Raw genomic sequence first — 13,854 nt, forward strand, 5'->3', positions numbered from 1 at the left:
ACCAGTATATTAAATCAAGAAAGCCCTTGGTATTGAGCCAATTGGATTATTGCAACATAGTGTATTTAGTAGGCACACAAAAGAATCTGTCAAGATTGCGAATAGTACAAAATGCCGCGGTCCATTTAATCTTCAGATTGAAGAAGTCTGATCATGTGTCCCCTTATTATCGGAAACTTCATTGGTTGCCCGTCGAGGTCCGTGTCAAATTTAAGTTCAGCTGTCTCTGTCGTAAAGCCTTGTTTGGTTTGCCTCCCAGCTACTTAGTGGATTCATTCACCATTGTTCACTCTACACGTACGCGAAGATCTCAAGGTCTTTTCAATTTTCCTTCGGTAAAAGGTTGTCATTACAAAAAGTTTCATCAACGTCTTCTCTCCTTTCAAGCAGCACTCTGGAACAAGGACTGAGTTCGGAGTCATATTATAACTTTAGAAAACAATTGAAGACATATTTGTTCCCTAAGTAATGATCATTCTTAATGATTATATGTTTTTTTTAACTTTTGTTAACCGCATAGAACATATTAGGTTATGTGATATAGAAGTTATTTGTTATGTTATGTTATGGCTTAATATACTGCTGCCTAAGTTGTTCACGCCTACTGGCACTAAGTCAATTTAGGTGCCACTAGGCACGATTCTGCAAATGGCGCCTAACGTTGATTGACATGCAATAGGTGCTGTTTTCCTAGGCGACTTCTGAGTTAGGTGTTTATAGAATATGGCCCTAGGTGCCTACTTGTCCTCTTAAAGATGCCCTATTATGAAATAACCTTCAATGTGCTTTAACTGTGTGTGCCAATGTGTTTGAATTTCAAAATCATAATGCTCATTTTTCTTCCAGGTTTATTGAACCCTAATTTGCAAAGAAAGTTTCATATTAAAGAAACAGGCTGAATCAGTCCTGGTTCTCATTCTCTTCACCCCATTTCAAAGGGGTATAATCCTGCATTTATTAGGTAAATTAGATGCACATCAATGTGCATGAAGTGGGGTAAAGCAAGGGGCAGCTTATCCAGTCCTTTTTGATATGGTGTTATACTGTATGATCATCCTCTTGAAAGGGGCTTTGGTGATCTGACCTATCTCTAGAGCAAGGAAAGGAAAAAGTATATATTTCAAAGAATGTCATAAATATGCTTTAACTTCTTATATATTTGACAATCAGATGTTAATAAGGCAAGTTTTACTTACATTGCACTGACATCTCAAAAATAGATAAATCAATAAAACCTGTGCACTGCCTGAAATAAACACTGAACACAAATATAGCTGTATTAAATGTATTTTAGTACATGCATTTGAAAATCAAATGAAATAAACTTTGATCTCATTTGAGGGAAAGTTAAATAAGGACTGTGCCATACTGAGCTTTTATAATGAATGTGGAAGGAGCAAATATTCTGAGATGTAGTCATTAAATGTTTCCCCTCTCTTTTCATCATGAGAACAAGCTTCTGTGCTGCAGGCTGTTTTGAAGATATTCCTGTCCAATCTGTTAGACACAAGGGACATTCAGTAGTTACTTTTTACAAAGAAGTGACAGCCACAGACATAGGAGCCCAATTATGTTATTCGTGCTGCCTTAACCAGAGTCCCAGTTTGATTCTTAAACAAAGTCCTTTTCTCCCTAGGTTTGGCATGACTGGCAATTCAGCAGAGATAATATTCACAGTTGAGGTGTGCAAAAGGATAAGGACAATGGGGAACCTGCAGGAATCCGCAGCATTGGTGACAAAATAGTCATTAATAGCACTACGATGGGAGGGGATGATCCAAAGTGAATTGGGGTGGGAGGTGATAGTTACCAGATTTTGTCCCCATGTGCACCTCAACTCAAAACCTTGGAACACCAATATGAGGAGACATTGAAAAGTTCTCAGCCCAACCAATGAAGTTGGGGCAGTCTCCATCAAGGGCTGTACACTTAGTTCAGCAATTTTTCACTTTTTTCATTCTATCAAAAAAATATGGAATGAAAAAAGTGGAAAAATCACTGGACTAAGGGCTCTTTTTACAAAGGTGTGTTAGGGCCTTAACGCATGGAATAGCACACGCTAAAATGCCGCATGCGCTAACCCCACACGGAAAATACTAATGCCAGCTCTATGGTGGCGTTAGCGTGTAGCGTACGGGGCAATGTAGCACGCGCTAAGCGTACACTAAAACCACTAGCGCATCTTCATAAAAGGAGCCCTAAGTGTATAACCCTCAATGGAGACTTCCCCAACTTTGTTGGTTGGGCTGAGAACTTTTCAGCGGTCTCTCATATCTCTTTTTGGAACTCTCAATGCCAGCTGTGTCCTCATGAATTCTCACTAGCAGGCCACTGTATTTTCCATAAACTTGAGTAGAGACAGGTCAGAGTTCAGCAAACTTTTATTGTTCTAATTCTTATTATTGTCAGGATGCACCATTAGTCCATTAACATTGCACACCAGGATTTTTCTCACTTTTGCTGTAGTAAGATTTATGGTTGTACTAATCAGTTACATAAACAAGTTACGTGCCTGTCTTAGATTTCTAGGGAAGACCATAATATCTCATCCAGGTTCAGCAAGCTTTGCCTACTTACACGACACAGAGACCCAGGCTATGAGAAATACTTTATTAGAAATATAAAAATATAATTCATAAGCCAGCAGTAAATAATAAACTAATTATTGTTCACAAAATATCTGAATACATATATGAAATTCAGTACATAGTTATCACACCACACTTGCTAGATAAATGAGCAAGTCTAATTCTTACACACAACTAAATAATTCCTTATAATAATGATTCCTGATTAGCAGCAACTAAAAATATAGCTTATCACCACAGGTGTTCAAGTAACCTTGTCCCAAAGACAATCAAATTTTCTCTCTAACCCAGCTGAAAAGACATATAATTCCTTATTCTCACCATCCAATTAGGCCGTAGCACAGAATCAGGTGAAATGGAAGACGTCTTTCCTCCGCTTAGCAGATATAGAAATTCTTCTGTTTAGGAACAGTCCATCAGCAACTGGAAAAGCTGTAAATTAGGTTGACAGCAAAGGTTTCCTTTATGTGATGGAATCCAGATGTATAAAAAGTCCAGTTTCTCTCTCTCAGGCAGAGAATCACAAGAGATAACTTTTCAAGTTTTAATTATTATAGAAGAAGTGCAGAGAACATCTATGATAAGATGCAAGTTCCCTCACATCCTAAAACAGACTAAATTAATAATTAGGCATATTCCACTTGGTTCATCAGATGACCTCTCTGGACCAATCCAGAAACATAACTTAGATGAATAGTCTTTCTGTGTAGGCACAGAGACACCTTCGTTAGATAAGAACAGCATATGAGCCATGCCTCCCCCAAGATTCACACAGGCTGAGCATGTAGGCATAGCTGGAAGTCCTTGACTAGAATACAGTTCTGGTACATACCCAGAATGCATCAGGCATCATAACAGCAAAGATGTTTTCTTCTTTCTCTTCTTGCATGGTTCATGCTGGAATGATTTCTTGCAGACAATGGTTCAGGCTTTATGACGTCAGAGAGGCCTAACCTTCAGGTGTGAATAAGGAAACACCCCTACATTACCCTGGGTTTTCCAGTTCCAAACAAAACATGCTTCATTTAAATTCAAGAAGGAAAAACACTTCAGTAATTAATCCAAACCACAATTCCTTCACCTTCTTAGGTTTAGGTCCTTGTGCAGTTTCAGTGATTAGCTCAAACTACAATTCCCACAAGGCACTTCATTCACCTTTCTGGTTTAGGCAGTTGTGCAGTTCATTAGCAAATTCAATAATTCATTCTGTTATGCACACTTTTCTCAATAGCATATATCACAGTTCAAAAATAAAACTTTTCCCCAAACAGGATGAGGCTTTCATAAGCCTAACATTCTCTGTGGACTAGCCAGCATGGCTAAGCAGAAAAAATAAAACACACCAGAAGAAAACACAATTTAAGTTTCATTCTGCTGTATTGACTCACCTTGGAAGTTCAGGACAGAAACTGGCAGTTTCCTCTGGTAGCTCTTCCAGGGACATTGGAGACAGGTGTGCTGACTAACTCCTCCTCCCCTGAATCCTCTGATCTGAATTTAAGTTCCTGGCTTCTCAGGGCATGCCCTTACTCACCCAACCTCCTTTGGTCACCAGATGTCATATATTTCAGGAATTCCCCCTTATGTTTCTCAGTGCTTATAATGGGCAACTTTCTCCTCCCCTACCTGAAATCTTCTGAGTCAGGAAAAGTCTTACTCTGAGACTTTGGCTCAGCATAGCTTCTCTTTTTTCTATCTTTTCCCCCCAACCTCGTTCCTATTGGGGCTCAGGTTACTAGCAGGCTTCTTAAACCAAGGAATATAAGATGATTTATCTCCTAACATAGGAGCTGGCTTGAGCACTGCTAATGTTTCATCAGCATGTGCAGTATGTCTGCCACATAGCGCATCATCATAATGTTCTTTTTCAGTTGCTGGATGAATAATCAAGGAATGTACAATAGAACTGAGCTCTGCGTTATTGTTTTTACATAGTTTGAAATGATTGTATTTTCACACGCCATATGAATAGGAATGCTTTTCTTGCATATTTAATAAAGTGATGCCTATCATTTGCTTTATAGGGATGGGAAAGAAAAGTTTAGAATTGTTAAGGGCATAGTACCAATATTATGGGGATGGGGTAGAGACAGAAAAAAATTGATTAAGGATGGTGAGTAATAAGGTGGGTACGAGGGTTGGAATAGAAATGAATTGACTGGGGCTAGATGGGATGGGGACCAGATTTTGTCCCTATGCATACCTCCAAATCACAGACCCTGGGAAGAGGAGAAGAATGAAATTATGGTCATTGTTAATGGTGACACCTAGTGGCTGAATTTAGAATCCATCATACAGGGTTCCAGATGGAGACTCAGAGGAAGATTCTCAAAACTTTAGAGTAAAATCTGATGGGCCGCTGTCATAGACGTAAATATAACATTTTGCAAAAGCCAAGTCATTCTCAAAAACCTGCGTATACGAAGAGTCATGGAGGGTCACTATATTTGTATGTGATGAGTCACTGCTGATAGCGATCGGCATATGTGCAGAATACACCTGCACATTAAAAACAAAAAAGCCCCCCCCCCGAATTAAAGTACGTCAGGAGGGATGCTCATTCCTTCCCGCCACCAGAGTCCCTGCTCTCCTGATGCCACCGCCAGGAGGGTTGCCCATTCCTTCATGCTGCCAGTGATTCCCACTTCGCCAACTCCTCCAGCAGAAGTGATGTCCATTCCCTCCTGCCGATGGTGATGCTGACCCGCCCCCCCCCCCCTGAAAAGGATTAGGTCCCAATTCCTGCCCCATACTTTCTCTGTCTCTGTCATTTGGAAGCCAGGTACCTGGGGACATATCTTAAAGACCAGAAATCATCTTTCAAACATGTCCAATTTTATTGTTAGCTTTACATCCCTTTTATATCATTCTAAATGAATCAGAGTTGTCAGCATGTGTCAGCATGTGACGTAAATGCAAACCATATATGGACACAGGTCACATGAAACTTTAAAGAAAATAACAAACATTTTTACTAGCTAGAGACTGAAGTCCACAGAGGGTGCTGTGGTCAGCAGAGCTTATCTAAAGCTATTTGCATATACGGCTTATAAAAACAATTGAAGTCACTTTACAACAGAATAACACACATCTTATCAAACATCAGAGAAGGAAAAACAAAGAGGGTCTGGTTTTCTTACAGCTTCAAAACATTCTAGCCTAAGGAAAACTACCAAGGTACATGATACTGATACGTGTCCCTTCAATCTCCTCTTACATCATGAAAATGACATCATAAATGCACAGCATGAACTTGGAGGGAGAGATACTCTAGATATGTCTCTCGAGGAGGGTTTTTTTTAGGAGCTGTAATACGAATAACACAGTACATGAGCAGTCAAAACAAGAGTGCAGATAAGAATAGAGATTATAACAATAAAAAGGTCTTTTACCCAACCCTGCATTCAACTAAAGTGCTGATCCCAAGAATTAGATAAATCAGAGTTACATTTGAGCTCAGCAAAGAGGTCTGCTAATTTCTGAATGTCCATAGTAGGACCTATATTGTCAGAAATAAAAGTCCAACAGCATAAAGTACTGGGAAGAATTATACAGAATTCTTAGCTAGAATCATATCCAGGACCATATGATTTTGAAAACCATCTGAGAAGTGGAGCCTAATTGATCAGCAATACCTTGCAAGGCGTCCCTAGAGTAATTCACAAAGCGTTGCTGATTATAATAAATTTAATTAATCCAATCAACATTCTTATTAATAGTAACAAAAGGGAATAAGGGACTCAAACCCAGCCTTAACCTGAGCTCGGGCCTTAAATTCATCTGGGACCCCTCTTGGGACCCCTATAGCATCTATGTATACATGTGGATCAAATTTATATCGAGACAGATAAGAGGAAAAACCATGTGAATAGGAAGGATGCCTTTCAGAAAAATATGCAGGAGCATGGTAACCTTAGCTAAAGTGCACTGGCCTATCCACTGGCTGGGTAGCTTAACAGGGAGCCAAAAGTCTCCATAGAGCCAGTAAATATCACCTAGAAAACTACCGTGTCAAATTAAAAACATGACATGTGTAATTACCCTTATAGATGATAACGGCAATATCAAGCTTTTTTTCTGTCCAGGCAGCAAATGGTATTTAGAACACCACAGTGCACAAAGGGGATAGGTAAAATTAGAGGAGGTAGATAGATCCCGTAAGAAAAACTGATGGGTCGGATAGCTAGACCCACCCTTAAACCACATGTCCATAATGTACATACCTTCATCAGTAGGTCTAGGGTTGTCAATAGTAAGAGAAAGCTTAATAATTTGTGCAGGAACACTTTTCCTATAACAGTTTCTAACTGTATGAAGGGTCATATAAGTAAGCAGTGATTTACCATTTTGGTCCACTTTTTCAGAGTACTTTCTGATTTATAAATCCAGTCAGTATCAATATTCCACCCTACCGCTCCCCAGAATGCACACTTATCCCCCCAACGTGAGTCAGTAATATATATATATATATATGTCTTTAGTTTTTTTAAGGAATCTCTGAGGACCAATGACACAGCCTTGGGATATCAATTGATGAACAGTCCACAATGTCACAATACTCAAATGAGAAGGTGGCAACTTGCACACTGCTGGAATTATACCAAAAGGTAGCATACTGTCTGTCTTTCTGGATTCCAATTGAAGGACAGCCTTTGCGAGGGAGTAGTCCAGCTTGACGTCGGGTTCGCAAAGAGGTGCCAGGGGTGCTGTTTACAGCAGGAGTGTCATTTACAGATGGGTATGGGCAGAAAGTGTCATTGACCCAAAACACATCATCCCTGTAGACCCAATTAGAAATGATCCATACAGGGAGAAAAACTAGCAGCAGCGTTGCCAGTAAGAGAATGATAAAGTTGGTAGAATGCTGCAATGAGATCATCATGTTGTTCCACTGGAGGAGGTGAAATCTGCGCAGGGAAGACTTGCTTCTGGGGTTTTAGGTTAACCCTCTTCAAGCGACTTGCATGGATCCAAACAGGAAACTCCTCAGTGAGTGCAGCGGGCCTGGTCACAGCGACACAGTAGTGGGAAGGCCAAAGGGGAAATCCGTCTGCTTCCGATCCTTGGAAAGCTTCTGGGCAATCACCAGGCTGGAAAAAATGGGTAGGAATCTGTGGAGAGAAAGGAGAAGTGCAAGACACGTTTCTTTGAACAAGCCCTAATATTTCAATGAGCTTTTGGACGTATTCCTCCTGTATCAAGGGAAGATCATTACTCTCGACTATTGAGGATTTGTCTACCCATGGGGCGGGGAAAGGTCATCCCGTGAGAATCTCAAAGGGAGAGCAGCCAGATGTCTGTGCATACAGAAAGAGATTCTTGAAAAGAGATGCTTGAAAAGCATTCCAAATATCATTCAACAGCTGTACTCCAATGTGATCCAAATAAGAGATAGAAAACAAGAGAAACCATGTTGCCTGTACTGAATGTGGCAACATGTAACAATACCAATTCATTTACTTGATATAGCTATGGCAAAAGAGAGACAATACTCAGTTACTTAAGATTCTTAATTGAACAATCCAAAAAGATATGTTTTTGCGTGTGCATATAACTATTATGGCACTTCAGAGAGACCATACTGATGTACTGAATGTATTCAGAAATGTATACTGAATGGATCATATGTAGGGAACACCACGAAATAAACGCTGTATAAAGTAAAACTTTTTCTTAAACATATAACCCCTAACTAAACTTCATTCAGAATATAAAAGCTATAAGTAAAAGAACATTGCGCAGTTAGGCTAGTAAGAAGTGGAAAAAGAGCTCTAGAAATGGCCAATGTTAAGTATCCTGGGGTACCCACTAAACTAAAACAAATAGACATGACACAGACAAAACATACAGTTTTAAGCGTGGAGCTATTACTCCATCTGTCAAGTGTGCAGGGCTGAATTTAACTCTGCAAATAAACACATTGATATAAAAAAAACCAAAACAAAGAAACAATAATGTATCATAACCATCTCATATTTGGAAAAAGGCATAAAGCTAATGTCTCTTTGGAGCGTCTCTATCTCTGCAGTGATAAAGAGGACCCGTGGAAAACATTAGAAATATCTGTGCCAAAACTGATCTGGGATGGCTATGTATAAATCCGGACAAAACATTTTAAATTAGCAACATCCTAATTTCAGCTAAAACACTAGAAAGGAATTGTGTTTTCCAATTTGTTTTCAAGTCACAAACGTGCCAGCTGTAATTATTGAGTTATATATATCTGTATCAAGGAGCAAAAGGTCAAGAATGAAAATATCACTAGCAAGAAGTTAAAATGTCGAGCGAGCACTACGATAACCAATACCATGATATTGGGCAATGAATAAGGGAGAGCTAGCAGCTGGTATCCAGGGTTTCCCCTCTTTGCACCAAAGTCCGTCCAAAAGGGCGGCTTTGGGCACCTGCCAAACGCCAGGCATCAAGTTCAGAGGGGGGAGGGGGGAGTAACAAAGGACTGAAGCTGTGAAAAAAAAGAGGAAAAGAATCCTATTCACCCTTGAGACCCAGGAGCCCATTTAAAAGAAAGGCTTGTACATCGTGAAGAGTGTGAAGGGTAGTGGGGTGACCAAGGGTCAGAGGAGTAACCATCTCTACCACCATAGCACATGCAGCCAGGGAACTTGAACAGGAGTGACTATTAAAAAAAAGGCAACAGAGCGTAACTTACCGCCATGTTCTCCCTTCATGGTGTTACAATGGTCCCAAACAAAGATATAAAACATATGGGCATAAACAGGAAAACCCAGACCTGAGCTAGAAACCAAAGTACATCTCAAATGTCCAACATATCATGAGTCCATCTGATAAGAGCAGTCATTTCAGAAACCAGGGTCTGTCTCAGAATCTGGTCATATGAAGGAACAAGCAGAGATCCATTGGCGGCAGTGACCAATCATATCAAGAAAAGTAAGCATGTCTTTCTTGATAGCTGGGCGGGGCAGACCCAGAACAGCAGCAATGCGGAAAGTGCAGATTGTCCTCTGACCATGAGACAGGACAAAACCCAGGTATTTCACTTCAGATTTACACCAGTGCAGTTTATTTCGTGACACCTTGTGACCACACACAGGTAACCATTGTAAAAAGTGCAAACTATCAGCCTGACAGGTCTCCTGAATTATGAAACACAAAAAGAGGTACAGAATGAGGACAGGACCATGAGGGGCAGTGCATGACTGTAGAATAGCCCAGAGGACAATGGAGTCAACATAGCCCTGGGGCATTCCACATCAGGTATACTGTTGTTTAAAGGTGAAGGCAAAAAGGGGCTGAAAAACCTCACCAACAGGGACAAAAAAAAAAAACTTTCTTTAGGACAATGACAGAAAAAAAACATTGGCTGCCGGTGGAATGGAGGAGAGGAAGAAACATAAGTGCAATGAGAATTACCAAAACATTAACAGCCCTAAAGTCTAGGACGAAACGGGGAATGCCATCAGCTTTGTCAACAAGAACGATAGTGGTTTTGATAATGCCGGAGGAAAGAAAAGTGACAAGCAGTGGAATCTCACCATACTGCTTGATAAAAACAAGAATGAGTAACTTCAAAGAAACACTATAGGGGGTACATGAAATACAACATTGTCAGTGGTCATGCACGGACCCTGATAATGAAAGCAAAGAACAGCGTCTGGCAATCAAAGTGCATTTGTACTTTATATAATTCAAACTGTCAAAATAGAAAAATAGGGCTTTCAGTCAGAAAGAGAAAACCAGAATCGCATTCCTGAAGGTCAGTAACTAGATATCCAAATAAGCACAGAGAAAATTCACAATTGGCTAATCTTCTAAAAACAAAACAAAATTTTGCCAGCACAGAACACAAAGGAAGTAGTCGTAGAAGAAACGCACAGAATAAAGCAGGATCAAACTATTGTATGTTCAAAAGAAAGACAAGAAACAATTCTTGTGTACAAACTACAAGGGAAAGATCTTAGACTGATTCAAACAGCGCTTGCAGTGCATTCCACATAACAGCATGTCCTACCTCAGTGTTAAACATATAAACAGTGCAAACATACGGGAAAGGATTGGTGACACAGAGAGATGTGAGCTGAAGGAAGAATGTCATACACACATCTGTCTAGGAGGGGGAGAATCCTAAGTGCCTTTATGACTCATTACAAAAACAATATAACAATGCAAAAATATTTGCTTATCTTACCTTATAAGCGAGGTACAGTAATAAGAGACAATAAAATCTTATACTCTATAAAAGTTTTAACCTCACAAATGACAGAGTGGGCAGGGGGGTTCTATAAATAATTTCATTCTTTCCAAAAGAATGGCAGCTGCTTATATTCACGAGGGGCGCTTACCGAAAGTACCCCGAGATTTTTCCCAAAAAACTCCATAATAGAACCCAAAGCTTGAACTTAAAATAAAGGGTGGGTACAGGTCACCAAAACCCGTGAGTATTAAAGAACAGAAAAAATTCAGAAATACTCACAAAATATGGGTGATATCATCTGCCCATCCCGGGCGTGCCCCCAACTGAAAAGGATTAGGTCCCAATTCCTGCCCCATACTTTCTCTGTCTCTGTCATTTGGAAGCCAGGTACCTGGGGACATATCTTAAAGACCAGAAATCATCTTTCAAACATGTCCAATTTTATTGTTAGCTTTACATCCCTTTTATATCATTCTAAATGAATCAGAGTTGTCAGCATGTGACGTAAATGCAAACCATATATGGACACAGGTCACATGAAACTTTAAAGAAAATAACAAGCATTTTTACTAGCTAGAGACTGAAGTCCACAGAGGGTGCTGTGGTCAGCAGAGCTTATCTAAAGCTATTTGCATATACGGCTTATAAAAACAATTGAAGTCACTTTACAACAGAATAACACACATCTTATCAAACATCAGAGAAGGAAAAACAAAGAGGGTCTGGTTTTCTTACAGCTTCAAAACATTCTAGCCTAAGGAAAACTACCAAGGTACATGATACTGATACGTGTCCCTTCACCCCCCCCCCACACACACACACTGGACACCCCTGTACCTTTCAGTCCAAGGCCAGTCGGAGGGATGCCTACGCCTTCCAGTTGGCAGGCCTGCCTCTTCAAAATGGCAGGCATTCCCCCTGGGATGTGCCGGGAGAGGGGCCTAAAGCTCTGAATAGCCCAGGCCTTAAGCCTTACTTTCCTGTCAATGCCTGAGCCAATCGGTAGTGAGTGAAAAGTTGGGGGGACTTCCTTGATAAAGCCAATAGGCGAAACATGTTCCCACCTAATGCTGTGTTTATGATAAGTCTGATATAGTCTGATATGTCTGATATGATAAGATTATATTAAATTGTTCTATAAGTTTTGTATAAAGTGAAAAACTTGATAATATAAGTGCACAGGAATAATAATAGAAAAGAGTTAAAGAACTGCTTGATCAAATGAGAACTTGAGTGCGTAGAATCCTTTGTAGCACAAACACACCTCATAAGTAGCACTTCTGAAGATCTAGCGAAAGTAAATAAATAAACACATGTGGCGATACGGTATTTGTATACAGTATATAGTTGATTGAAGTGAGCAGTATCAGGGAGCAAAACAGCTAAATATATGTGGCTAGGGCATAAGGCACAACCAGCTACTTTGTGGGCATTCTGGAAAAACAGTTCTGCACTGAACCAGGTTTGTTTTATCCAGCCACATTGGACATGGCCCAAAACTGAATATCTGGAAATAAAGCTAGCGGCGATCAGAAAAATGCTATCACCAGCTGATTATTGGACCTAATGGACCTGATATTCAGTCGGTGGCAGGCAGTGCTTTGACTTATCGTCTCTTCGTAAATGATAAATTGACCATATACTCGTCCATTGCCATATAGGCCATTGCCTTTTTGAAGGAGCGATCTCCAGAAATATACACAATATTCTAAATGTGGTCTCATCAGTTTCATTCAGGGGCATTAATACCTCCTTTTTCCTACTGGCCATCCTCTCCCTAGCTTTCACTGTTGCCTTTTCAACCTGTTTGGCCACCTCAATCTAAGAAGATAGGTGCCTATCTCCAAATTAATTTTAATTTTTTTAAATTATGAGCTTGTTTAAGCTCATAATTGAAGCCAGTTTACTAATTAAGTTTATTTTTATTTATTTATTTTTTAAATTTCTATACCGTTTTATTCCAAAACGGTTTACAAAAAGTTACATACATAAAATATTAAAACATGTCAGAACAAATAAAAACATAAGCAGAAAGATTCAATCCTTACAAAAGGTCAATGCTCAAAGAAATGCATCAACAAATAGTTGTGTTTTCAACAGTTTCTTGAATGAACACCTGTCACTAAATTTTTGAATTTGGCCAACAAGGCTATTCCACAATTTTATTCCTACACATGAAAAGGTCATAGCATTCATTTCCACTTATTTAGGATTGGCCTTTGTTTTCAACAGTGCTGAACTTTCAGAACACAATGATCTTAATGGTTGGTAACCAGACATCAAACTCTTAAAAAATTCAGGGATCGTGCCATATAGAAATTGGTACTTAACGATCCTCAGAAGGTTTAGAATGTCCCATAGGTTCTAATGATAACAATCACTGAACCACAATTGTCATAGGATCAGTAATTTATGTGTTATTTATATTATATTTTTTAATATTTTTATCTTAGATTTTTCATCAATCAAATTTTACTTAGCTTTATAGTTACTTCACTCGAATTGGGAGCGCCTCTACCGACATGTACATGTTTCAAAAAGTCTTTTCATCAGGGTTGAGGCTCCTGTAATTAATTACCGTGTTTGTTTAGCAGCCGCTCCTCTCTATAAAGTATAAGTAAAGAGGAGCTTCATTCACAGATTTTGTCTTTACTGAATAGCGGACTGTGTAAAGTATTCATGTACTACATACTTCTAGGATTCCCCTTTGAAAAAGTTATCAGTTCAGTCTGTATGTATGAGTTTCCAAAATCGTGCATTAGCCACCTACTGTAGTTTGATATTGAAGTACAAGATATGTGAATACCTCTGAATGTAAACCAGGTTGGTTTGTGTATATTTCAAATTATGTGGGGGTTTTAAAGGTAGGTTCACTATTAAAAATTGTGGCTTATCGGAGAAGGCAACCCTCTGCCAGTCAGTTTAAGTCCAATATCAGTATTCCTACAACCATTTTTTCCAATGAACTCATGCGAACATGGGTACAGTTACCAGCCATCTGCTCTGGAACCCCATTCACAACAGGGTTCCCCTGGTTTGTTTGGATGGTAAATTGCACCAACCTGCACAGCCGATGCCCACCTCACATCGATG

The sequence above is a fragment of the Geotrypetes seraphini genome, chromosome 5 (genome assembly GCF_902459505.1).
Source record: "Geotrypetes seraphini chromosome 5, aGeoSer1.1, whole genome shotgun sequence".
Lineage (NCBI taxonomy): Eukaryota > Metazoa > Chordata > Amphibia > Gymnophiona > Dermophiidae > Geotrypetes > Geotrypetes seraphini.